The sequence below is a fragment of the Saccoglossus kowalevskii genome, chromosome 20 (genome assembly GCF_978046115.1).
Source record: "Saccoglossus kowalevskii chromosome 20, keSacKowa6.1, whole genome shotgun sequence".
NCBI lineage: Eukaryota > Metazoa > Hemichordata > Enteropneusta > Harrimaniidae > Saccoglossus > Saccoglossus kowalevskii.
In genome coordinates, this window is record NC_140660.1 from 23,862,561 (window position 1) to 23,875,148 (window position 12,588).

Consider the following 12,588-nt stretch of genomic DNA (forward strand, 5'->3'; position numbering starts at 1 on the left):
CCAGCCATCAATTGCCATTTTTTCGAACCAGTGTGATCATGTTAGGAAAAGCTGTACTCAACCTCAGTTAAATTATTTGATTGGGTGTGCCAGGGAGCTGGATATATCCACTAGCGTTCCTGTACAACCAATGGCAATCAATTTCAAAATTAAACCAATAAATATTGCTATCTGACATCACGTCACAGCTTGACTAATGAAAACATACAACTTCACCTGTGATAACGCAACACAACACGTGACTTTGTTTTATTGTCATGAAAACCCATCCAAGCAGGTGTCATTAGGTTTGATTTCGTCGTCAGTGAATACAAGTTTATAGTGGGAATTCTGCCAATGGTGATGCGACGATTCAACTAATGAACCCTATTTTATTGGGGTATTATATTTTCGATAGCAGATATGATTGCCTATTATGTTTGTATTTTAGACATATAGTTATTGAAATATTAGGTTAGTCATTTTTGATTAGCCAGTGTCTTTTGTATGTATTTTTTTCCCATTAATTTCCTTGTTTTGGATTTTCATTGTCATTGTCATTGTCATATAACAAATATAATTCCTTCTGAGCAATATTACATGCTTCAATAAACATTGTGAGAGAGGGCAAAGTAATCATATGACATAAGCATGTGAGTCTGAGACTGATATACTGTTATTTTATTCTCAGATTCGTACAATGAATATATAACAACACCAGGGTTTTTGTTAAAAGCTGGTCTGGTCTCCCCTCAACGCCGGTCTCGTTGCAGTGCTTTGTACTGCCGGGGGCCTTTTAATGTATTTTTTTTGGCCTGTTGTTACAAGATGATGGTCTGCTATTAAATGCATTTGTGAAACCCCTGCAACGCACTCCTCTACTCCAACAGGTGATCACTATACTTACATGATATGAACACTATCTGTCATATAATATGTACAAAGACCATTACAATCTCCTTGACACAACTAACATACATATACAATACTGTAAGTGTCTAGTGACAATACATGTACATGGTATAACATGTCTTAAAGTGACAGTTGTAAGAACACACCTATATTTACGCAGGAATACACACACCACATTATAGCTAGGATGGCCTTGTCTTGGTCTTATCAATTGCCAGGGTTTTTTCTAGAAAAAACTACAAGAGGGAGCAATGCAATTCAGCGGCCCCATCAAGTGGGGGAGATAGGGTTCTCCCTACCAGGGTGTGGATAATTCTAAGTTAAAATGGAGCATTCTGTGGCTTCCATGGGGCCAAAATTTCTATCAGACAGGTCACAGTTGAATTCGTGGCCACATGTGATCCCTGGTCAATCAGAATTTTATGGTTGCCAGAGGACCTGCTTCCCATGGTAAGGGGCGCATGACCATGGCATGAAGGTGCTGCGCCCCTGTTCCTTTGTTTAAAAAAATCCATGAATTCATGTAAATTCATTTGGGAAAGAGTTCCTCAAGCCCCCTAGACCCTAACTGAACCCTTACCCTAATGTAATTCAATATGCCCCCCAGATAATTACAAGTGACCTGAAGAGGGGTATATACAATTAAAATGGAAGAGCAGCACTGGAGGGGAAGGAATAAGATTAACGTTACGGGTGAGGGGGTTTCTAAGGATGTACGTCTTACCCTGATTTGAAGCGTTAGTTTTAGAATAATGTAAGCCTTATGTAAGATAGTCTTTTCTGATTGGCTTAAAATGTATATAAAAGTTTGTGTCAAAAATGAGTTCAATATCATCACTAAACAGTGGAGTACGAGTGCAACTTATTTCCAAGCTGGCTATCGGCTAGCTTTACCTTTTTCCTAAAAATTTCTATTTTATTTTTTAGAGCATGTGTCCTTGCCATTAATAATGTCAACTTTTCCTTTGTAGTATTTACCTACTGGTATGTTACTATAAGGGTCAATCTCAATAAATTCAGATCCACAAATTTTTCGCTTACGTATTGTGGATCTGAGTACATTCGATTAGGGGTCTCGTCAGATTGACCTTTTACTATGAATATTGTATTAGTATGAGTGGCCATTTCATCGACTCACCATCATTACCAGTCTAGCAAGCGATTGATTGGTGCATCGAAAGGTTAATCTGACATGACCCCCGATGCAGTGTAGTCAGATCCACTATCACATTTTAGCGAATAATTAGTGGATCTGAATTTGTTGAGATTGTATTAAGGTGAGAGAGATTACTCAGCATAATTATGATATGTGGCAGTTTTCAAAGCAAGCTAAGTAGCAGTGAAAAGTTAAGTAATAAAATAAGTCCTAAAGGCAGCCATAGTGACAGCTTACAGTGACAATAATGCACACCTACACCTGTATATCTAGCAAGTAAATGTAAACACAACACAGAGGTCATAAAAGTTCATTTATACTCAACACACAAAATAAACACACAGTTTGTTAGGTGTTGATGTTCTTTTGTTTATGACAATCAATCTCATTATGAGGGATCATAAAGAACTTGTCCAATCACCTTGACAGGGACAAACCAAACTGGGGAAAGGGGATATACCGGGTATATATGGGAGTCTACTGGGCTTCCAGTTTAAAGAGCTAGTAGTAACATATTAGTTGCGTTCACGCACAGCTCCTTAGCACGGGCTAAGAGGTCAAATTCCTTAGCCCGTGCTAAGAAAACGTGCGTGAACGCTTAGCACAGGCTAAGGAATGCTAAGTACGGGTTAAATCTGATCCGAATTTAAGACGCGGTCTAGACCTTAGCACGGGCTAACGAAGTATGCGCGAACGCTTAGCCCAGGGCTAAGCGCCCTCTGCGGGTGTGAAAATTGTCCCATGTTCGTATAACGACAATATTCCACCAGTCATTACTCCGCGCTCGCTTCCACACTAATTGGGTAACTGAGCGTACAGCAGCTCCAATCGTAGACAAAATAAATTTGGTTCGCTGTCTACGACATGCATTAATAAAACTCTGTATTCTGTTACGACCGTTGTATACTGTTTATGTGCATCCAAATAAATTGGGTTCGTCTTTTCTCGCGTTCCTGTGCACGTCGCTTCAAAATTAGAACGAAACATGCCAGCAGCAGAAATAGAACCTTGTGCGTGTCATCCATTTTTCGTTCGTAAATAGCGGCTTACCAAAGGTCACCGACTAATGGCACCCCTTAGCCCGTGCTAACGACTGGCCCTCCCTGTGCGTGGACGCAATTGGGTCTAGCCGAAATGCAAATATGCTAGATAAGCCTAAATCAGCTTAAATCTTAGCCCGTACTTCGTGTAACGTGAACACAACTATAAATATTGTAAAATACTTTATTTTAGCTGGAATTAATTTTTGTTTTGTATGGAATTTATTTTCACTGATTTTTGACGAGTTGAATAAAAAATAGAAAAAAAGGGTATATTCACTGGATTTTATCTTCACTGAATCATCCTTTCAGTGAAAATATCGAAAATTAATTCCAAGCGAAAATAAAGTATTCTACAGTATTGTGTACTCAATTAGGTTTGGTAGGTAAGTGTCAATAGAAATAAATGTAATTTTGCTTAATTTGTGTTGGACACCCATGATTTGAAGACAATTTAAAAAAAACAAAAAAAAACAATGTCTAATATTTTGTAAATTTCTAGTAGTCCAGTTTTGCTACGAATTCTTGAAAATGGTAACCCCACACAAAACAAAACGTTTTGGTAATCTTTCTACTGTTAATTTTAAGTCCTGTATATTGATTCACTTGGATAGGTGACAATGATTTAACTATGACCTGAGTGTTGATAGTTTTTGTTACTCGAGTAGCTTTGGTGATAATGATCCAGCCAAACTCAGGGACAAACCAACTATATTCAAGGGGTGAGATATTGACACAACTAAACTTACATTTTTCTTAGAAGCTCTCAATGTAACAAAGCGGCTTATCTTTACGTAGTTTTATCCAAAAAAGTGATATCATACCGTCCATTGAAATAGAACAGGTATCATAATTATTAAAATAATTTGATTTGACTTGATTTGATTTCATAAAAAACAGCCTTGTAATTAGATTGGAATCCCTACCTCAAATTTATCCTTGGTCCATACCATAACATAGGCATTCCTGCTTGCCATGGTAACAGTCACAGTGTCTATTTCAATAGTTAATTACAACTGAGTTTAATCCCCACGTCTTTCTGCACGGTGAATATAATATGAATACTGTAGAAATCTTTGCTAACTATGACTGAATACAATCCTTGTGTCTCTTCACAATCAATATATGATCACCGTCTTTGTGTCAATAACTACGACTGAGTACTATCCCTGTCTCTGCACTGTCAATATATGACTACCGTAGATGTCTTTGTGTTGATAACCACGACTGAGTACTATCCCTGTCTGCACTGTCAATATACGACTACCGTAGATGTCTTTGTGTCGATAACCACGACTGAGTACTATCCCTGTCTCTGCACTGTCAATATATGACTACCGTAGATGTCTTTGTGTCAATAACTACGACTGAGTACTATCCCTGTCTGCACTGTCAATATACGACTACCGTAGATGTCTTTGTGTCGATAACCACGACTGAGTACTATCCCTGTCTCTGCACTGTCAATATATGACTACCGTAGATGTCTTTGTGTCGATAACTACGACTGAGTACAATCTCTGATTCTGCACTGTCAATATATGACTACCGTAGATGTCTTTGTGTCGATAACCACGACTGAGTACAATCTCTGATTCTGCACTGTCAATATATGACTACCGTAGATGTCTTTGTGTCAATAACTACGACTGAGTACTATCCCTGTCTCTGCACTGTCAATATATGACTACCGTAGATGTCTTTGTGTCGATAACTACGACTGAGTACTATCCCTGTCTCTGCACTGTCAATATATGACTACCGTAGATGTCTTTGTGTCGATAACTACGACTGAGTACAATCTCTGATTCTGCACTGTCAAAATATGACTACCGTAGATGTCTTTGTGTCGATAACTACGACTGAGTACTATCCCTGTCTGCACTGTCAATATATGACTACCGTAGATGTCTTTGTGTCAATAACTACGACTGAGTACAATCTCTGATTCTGCACTGTCAATATATGACTACCGTAGATGTCTTTGTGTCGATAACTACGACTGAGTACAATCTCTGATTCTGCACTGTCAATATACGACTACCGTAGATGTCTTTGTGTCGATAACTACGACTGAGTACAATCTCTGATTCTGCACTGTCAATATATGACTACCGTAGATGTCTTTGTGTCGATAACTACGACTGAGTACAATCTCTGATTCTGCACTGTCAATATATGACTACCGTAGATGTCTTTGTGTCGATAACTACGACTGAGTACAATCTCTGATTCTGCACTCTCAATATATGACTACCGTAGATGTCTTTGTGTCGATAACTACGACTGAGTACAATCTCTGATTCTGCACTGTCAATATACGACTACCGTAGATGTCTTTGTGTCGATAACTACGACTGAGTACAATCTCTGATTCTGCACAGTCAATATATGACTACCGTAGATGTCTTTGTGTCGATAACTACGACTGAGTACAATCCCTTTCTCTGCACTGTCACTATATGCTGATAGCTACAAGCAAATCTGAGTGAAATCCTTATGTCATTGTCAATATATCACTATCATATCTGAAATAATCATAATGTAGAAGTAGTCTGTAGTCACTGCGTTATACAATTGACTATACTGGTTACATTGACTACCTCAGCTCTCATGTTGTCTCTGTTTTATATTCAAACTCTCCGCCATTAATTCAATGCTCCAATGAGCATGTATAAAGTGCACAATAAATATGCTAATCAGGTTTGAAACTGTGCCAAAGGTTGGGTTATTCCATTATGCTACTAAAGGTGGGATGAGTTTGAAAAAAATAGAAGGGGCAAAACTATTCAATCTTAAATACCAAACTCGATTAAATTAATACTGAAAAATGGTATTATCCCTGCATTAGCAAAATATACTTCACGATTTTTGGAACAAGTGAAAAATATCCCTCTGAGAAAGTGCCCATATAACCCACCCCTATAATAATGGTCTGGTCTGTTTCATAAGGACATTCATTGTTTGACATCATTCCTACTCTGATTGGTCTTTTTAATCTCAGGATTTGTTCCTGAATAAAAAACGAATTTCATTTATTCTCACTTATGCATGGTTTAATTGAGTACTGTAAAATACTTTATTTTCACTTGACATTTTTCCATATTCTCACTGATTCATTTTCAGTGAAAATGAATTCCAGCAAAAAATAAAATATTTAACAGCTTGGACTTGGATTTACCAGTATGTTTGAACTTAAGGTAGAGATGCAGTTTATTTGTGAATTTCAATCAAAAATAGTTTTTTTCGTTTTTTATATAGATTTTTATCTAAAGAACACTCTGTGAAAATTTGACCAATGAATTCTTATTGGAATACCGTTAAAATTGCTGTTTATTTTCTGGTTAAAAATAAAAAACACTCACACGTGGCAATGTTTATGTCCAATTGCCTAATTTGCATGAGTAACCAAATAACAAGACCTTTGATTGACAATATGCAAATCGAGATTGTACGGGTCATAGTTCATTCAATTCACGCGCATGTGCAATTATTCTCAAATCAGTTCTTGCTCGCTAGCAAACCAAACATTATATTTCCTCAGCGTTTTTTCTTAATTTTTATCATTACATTATGCGTGGTGTGTAAAGAAAGAGAGGTAGAAAGAAGATTCAGATGATTTCTATGTCGGAAGATGCAAAAGCTACACTGAAGGCATCAGCCCACCGAACGAAAAACAAATCGATGTGAGCGTCCAAACATGACTTTCCCTGAAGGCATGAATCCGAGTTTCTGATTGACTGAGAGATTTTATTTTTAAATAATTGTTCTCAAAAAATAAACTGAGCATGTGAAGAATAATTTAACATTGTTTACAGTGATAACTGCTCATAGTCGAAACGAAGCTTACCCATTCACGCTAGTCACAATAAACATCATACTCTTGAATAGGCGTCAATGACTACGGTAAAACTTAGACTCTATTTTAGGCATTAGGTATGATTGAAATGACGCCAAAATACACCTTAAAAGTCCCATTTTATTTTTTTTCTAAATCCCATCCCGAATTTACGGCAGAATCTGGTCCCTCAAATAAGGGACACGTGAGCTTTGATTCTAACCGGATATATTGCACTGGGTCGGGGAGATACAAACTTTTGTGTATCTTTTGTCCAATGGGTACCTGTACTTCGATCATTCGCAAGTTTTGCTAGGTGGTGCGAGACAGCTTTGTTTGCAACCGGACGAACTCCGTTTAATTCAATGAAACAACTGACAATGCTAAAATAAATTGCAAAGGTACGCTAAAATTAATTGAAAACAACCAAATAATTTCAATGAAAATTTAATCACAGAGAGAGGTAACTTGATACATTACGGTAACAACTCTTTTGACGCGCTGACCGCTTCTCCGCGTCTGATGTTTTGCTTTCCGTGTCATAATACTTACTGATTGATGATTTTGTTTTGAGTTTTGAGTTTTTTAGCCTGCAACACGGCCACGACCTTTGCTTTTTCCGTGAAAAATGGGGAAGTTTCCGTAAATTTGACGGACATTTCATTTTTTTAAACTACCGAAGCACACTGTTTAGCACTCCTATTTTTTTCATTTGCCGATTTCTATTCAGAAAAATTCGACCGCTCGAAAATGCACCTTAATTTTGCACTCTTAAAACATGTCAGATTTCCAACACTAATTATTTAAAACCGGTCGAAATTTTAAAACTGTTACGTTAGGAGCTGGAGCTCTCTTCTTGCAGGCGACCGTCGCCGGTAGTACAACAGTATGTTTTGTACGTACATCCGTGCGCTGATTGTCTGCGACTGTCTTAGAAAATCCCTGAATAAGGCGTTGCCAAAATCGGAAAAATAAAAAAATGCCTCCTTAAAAAACGAACATAATTCAAATATTTCTTTTAACAAATATGTTGCAGTGGGAAAAATGGGATTGGAAACTATGAACAAAACTTCTGTGCCTCGCGTTTCGATTCTAGGATTACGCGATTATTCATTATTGTGCGTTCGCTTCCTGGAGTTGGTTCTCAATACTACATAAAAATCATCAAGGATAAATAATTTAATATCCCACTTTGTACTCTTCACGGTAAACCATAGGCTCTGAAATACTCGTAGATTTTTTATTGAAAATACATCGAAGAGAAGCCATGATGTTTTGATCGTGATAAAAGGTCACCTTCCTAGGACCGCCCCCTGTTTAATAATTCATGAGATGACGTCATATTTACTGGGCATTGCCACGTGTTTTTACCGACCCCATCAAAACACTGGTATGAATGACGTGTTTCTGATTTATATATTCAAGAGCAGTTGTTCTGGTCCAACGATTTTACATAAAATGTCTATGTCTATACGTCAACTTTCAATTTCAATAGTCTAAAAAGTATGACAAAGTATGACAAAGCAGTAAATCCCGGTTTAACGCGCAAATATGCAAATTAGCCTTTTTCTCGTCTTCTATTTTTGGTGAATTCTTGGGTTTTAAATTAAAATAGCTGATAGACGCTTTGGCCATTTGCCTCGAAATTTTCACACATTATTGACAAGGTGTTCCCCCTTCAAAATGCGTCCGGACAGTTTATTACGGCGAGTGGAACAAAAATAACAAGTCCGCAATTAACATGGATATATAAATTATGCAAAAATAGAAAAGAGTGAACTTTGAGGTCATGCTGTGCGACTTTGAAAGTCGTTAGAGAGATGAGTGGACGCATTTGAATTAGTAGTATACCAAGGTATCCAGTGATGTAATTTTACCCACAAATGGACTTGAAGTTTTTAAGCAAATTTTTTTTAAACCACTTTTGTCCAAAAAAGCATATTTTTGACCCAAAATCAAAAACGCATTCTGGATATTTAAAATAAAGACAAGTTTTACAAAGTTTGTATAATAAGCTTTCAGAAAATATATAACATGTTGGAAATATAATACCATCTTCATTGTCTAATTACTCAATTAAAAAGCAAGCCAAATAAACTGCATCTCTACCTTAACTATTAAAAACTTACTTCCAGAATTTCTTGACTTTTACCAGATGGCTTATAACAGGTTGTTGTTCACGACATCCCAATAAAAAAAATATAGTAAATGACGGTATCTCAGATTTGTGTTCAGATACATATGTTGAAAAAATCATAAGCAGTTATATAAGATAGATACTTATGGCTGTCCTGAATTATTGAGTACTGTAAAATGACTAATTTTCACTGGGTTTAAATTTCACTGATTTACCATTTCAGGCATATTCAGTGGGTTTTAAATTCGCGGTTTCGTCATTTAGATAATGTGTTCTATGCTAAATTTTACATATTCACTGGGTTTTAATTTAGCGCATTTTCCAGTCAGCGAAATAAGCTAAATTAAAACCCAGTGAATAATTACCCCCTTTACAGTAATTGTGACAAATTACTTAATTTTTTTAGGAATTTGTATGTTTTCAGACAGTTTTTCTCCAACGAAATATTTGTACATGGTGAAAAACCTTCTATCCCATACAGTACACAATTCACTTGTACAAAAGTAAATATTTGGTAGGGATTTTTTTAAACAAGGGAACAGGGGCGCAGCGCCCTCTTACCCCGGAGAGCAGATCCTCTGGCAACCATAAAATTCTGATTGACCAGAGATCACATGTGGTCACTGTGACCTGTCTAATTTTGGCCCCAAGGAAGCCATAGAATGCTCTACTTTATCTTAGGATTATCAAAAACTCCACACCCTGGTAGGGAGAACCCTATCTCCCCACTTAGTGGCATATTGAATTGCAGTGCTCCCTCCCTGTTTGTCAACAATCTATATGCTGAGTGCCCATTAAGACCAAATACTGTATTTATTTTCACTGACATTTAATTTCACTGTTTTGAGCATATTCACTGTGTTTTAATTTCATGAATTTCTCAATGAAACAATCAGTTTTATTGGTATTTTACATGTTCATGTAGATTTAAATTAGCAAATTTCTCTCATCAGCGAAATTAAAACTCAGTGAATAATTAATGCATTTACAGTAACATGCACAAAACAAGTCTAGCAAAAAAAAAATCAATCACTTTACCGCAATATGTCTTATGATGTATTTCAACAGCATGGGAGTCAGGTATAGTACAACCTGGGTATGGCTTTGCCTTTCATAACATTGTATTATAGTATGTATCATTGCCATCAATAATTTCAACTTATTCATTTATGTTACTGACAGAAACAAACAAAGGCAAATTACTCCGCACAATTTGAATATGTGACAGGTTTGAAAGCAAGCTAAGCTCGCTTTAAGCTAAAATTAGTTACGCTTGTACTGAACTGTTGTTAATAATTTGGATTCCATAAGTTGCCTTATGACTCAAGCATTTTTTTAAATTGTATACATTGCTGTATCCTGAGTAAAAAAAAACAATTTCTCTTTTATTGTACATGTATATTACAAACAACACTGTCTGTTTACCAAATAACACCGAACAAACGGCAAGGTAAAGACTATGTCTAATTATAGTAAATACGTACTGCGTGCGTGACTCGAACCGGCGCTCGCGTACGGCACCTAATCGCCTAGCTTCACGCCACTACACGTCTTCCCCTCGGCCACCGGGCATCCCCAAAAAAGGATGCTTAATAACCGAGCTTATTACGTGCAGAGAACGTGAAACCCGTCCACGCGATACGCGCCACACAGCATGGCCAGAATGCGGCAAAGGCCTTCAGATCTGGCTGTAGTAGGATGGTGAAAGTAATGGTACAGCATTTTAACAGTGAATAAGTACTGAGAAATAATTTTTAAACTCATAGTTGCTGTCGACATAGGTGTTATTTGCTTACTTTACTTCCTATGTCGACAGCAACTATGTGTCTGTTTACCAAGTCTGAACAAAACCATAATCATACATACACATGTACATGCATGCATGCACAGATGTGAGACCAAAACTATGCAAGTTTGGAGAAGGATTGGAGAGGGATTGCAGCATATATAATATACAAGGCATTCTTACTCATGTTTGGTACTGTAAAGTACTTTATTTTCACTTGGAATTTTCTACTATTTTGGCTGAGAGATGAATCAGTGAAAATAAAATCTAAAACAAATTTTAGAATCATGCGTGCATGCACAGACATGTGACCAAAACTATGTGAGTCCCCTGGGGATTGCAGTTGAGTCAAAGCACACACACAAGGCAGAATTTGATACGTTGAAAAAAGCTGTCAACAAACAAGCTGTTCTCTGATTGGTCTGGCTGGTAAGTGTTGGGCGTTGGGTAGCCAATCTTGTCACAATGAAAGCTGTTCTCTGATTGGTGTGACAGTTAGGTGTTAGGGTTGGGTAGCCAATCTTGTCACAATGAAAGCTGTTCTCTGATTGGTCTGACTGTTAGGTGTTAGGGTTGGGCAGCCAATCAGACACAATGAAAGCTGTTCTCTGATTGGTGTGACAGTTAGGTGTTAGGGTTGGGTAGCCAATCTTGTCACAATGAAAGCTGTTCTCTGATTGGTGTGACAGTTAGGTGTTAGGGTTGGGCAGCCAATCAAGCACATTTTTGTAAGAGGCTTCACATGTCAACCTACAATCTACAACAAAACAGAAATGATATCTCAATCCCCCAAATGAACACAAGAATTGGTACATTTGCAATATCTCATTTACATGTAGGTCCAAAATTATGGAACATTATTATGCATTGAGAATGGAAAGTAAATAAATATCAAAATTAAAATAAAAGAAAAGCTATTACCAGAATATTTAAAATGATTATTTATATATTTTACATATTATCAGTATTATTAAAATTTGATATGTCATTTTTCTCTATCTGTTTTACTATTTCAGTGTCTACTGTCACTATAATATTTAATTTTATAAAAACCTGTACAAGGGATTTGACTAGATTAGACATTTTAGGTGTTTTGTATGAAATTTTATTTTCACTGATTTTTGATGAGTTGAATGTAAAATATAGGGAAAAAAGGTATATTTGCTAGATTTTATTTTCACTGAATCATTCCTTCAGCGAAAATAGCAAAAATTAATTTTGAGCGAAAATAAAGTATTTTACAGTATTGAGTTGTCCTGGACAACCACTTTTGTCATGAAGCAATCATATATGATAATTGATTTCCCATTGAGACAAGCATGAAAATAAAAACAGAACATATGTTACATACATATGTTATCATAATACAGATACTAAAGAAAAAACAAGTACTGAAATTCACAGTTTTCAGAAAGTTGTTTGAAAACCAAGATCCCAACATGCTACCATGACTGACATAGTAGCTGCCAATAACTAAATAATATACATTTTGAAAAAGTTACTAAAAGCTGACTTTGGAATTTGGAGAAGTTTAAACACACAAAAAAAAATATTTTGGGCATGAATGGTCTGAGCCTATTTAAAAACAAATGAATGGTCTAATGATGGCAATGAATCAAAAAAAAATATTTCATATATTTGGTACATGTTGCACTGAGCTTGCTTGGTGCATTATCAAACTAACATGCACACTGTGCATGCTGGGAAAAATCATTATTTCAATCTTTGTCATATATAATG

At 36.5% G+C, this 12,588-nt stretch overlaps 1 protein-coding gene across 1 annotated transcript in view; it reads right to left on the reverse strand.

The window, feature by feature from the left end:
- The window catches only part of LOC100370976 (centrosomal protein of 70 kDa-like), a 39,186-nt gene that overhangs the window by 23,456 nt on the left and 3,142 nt on the right, over positions 1-12,588 (reverse strand). The window lies entirely within an intron of this gene.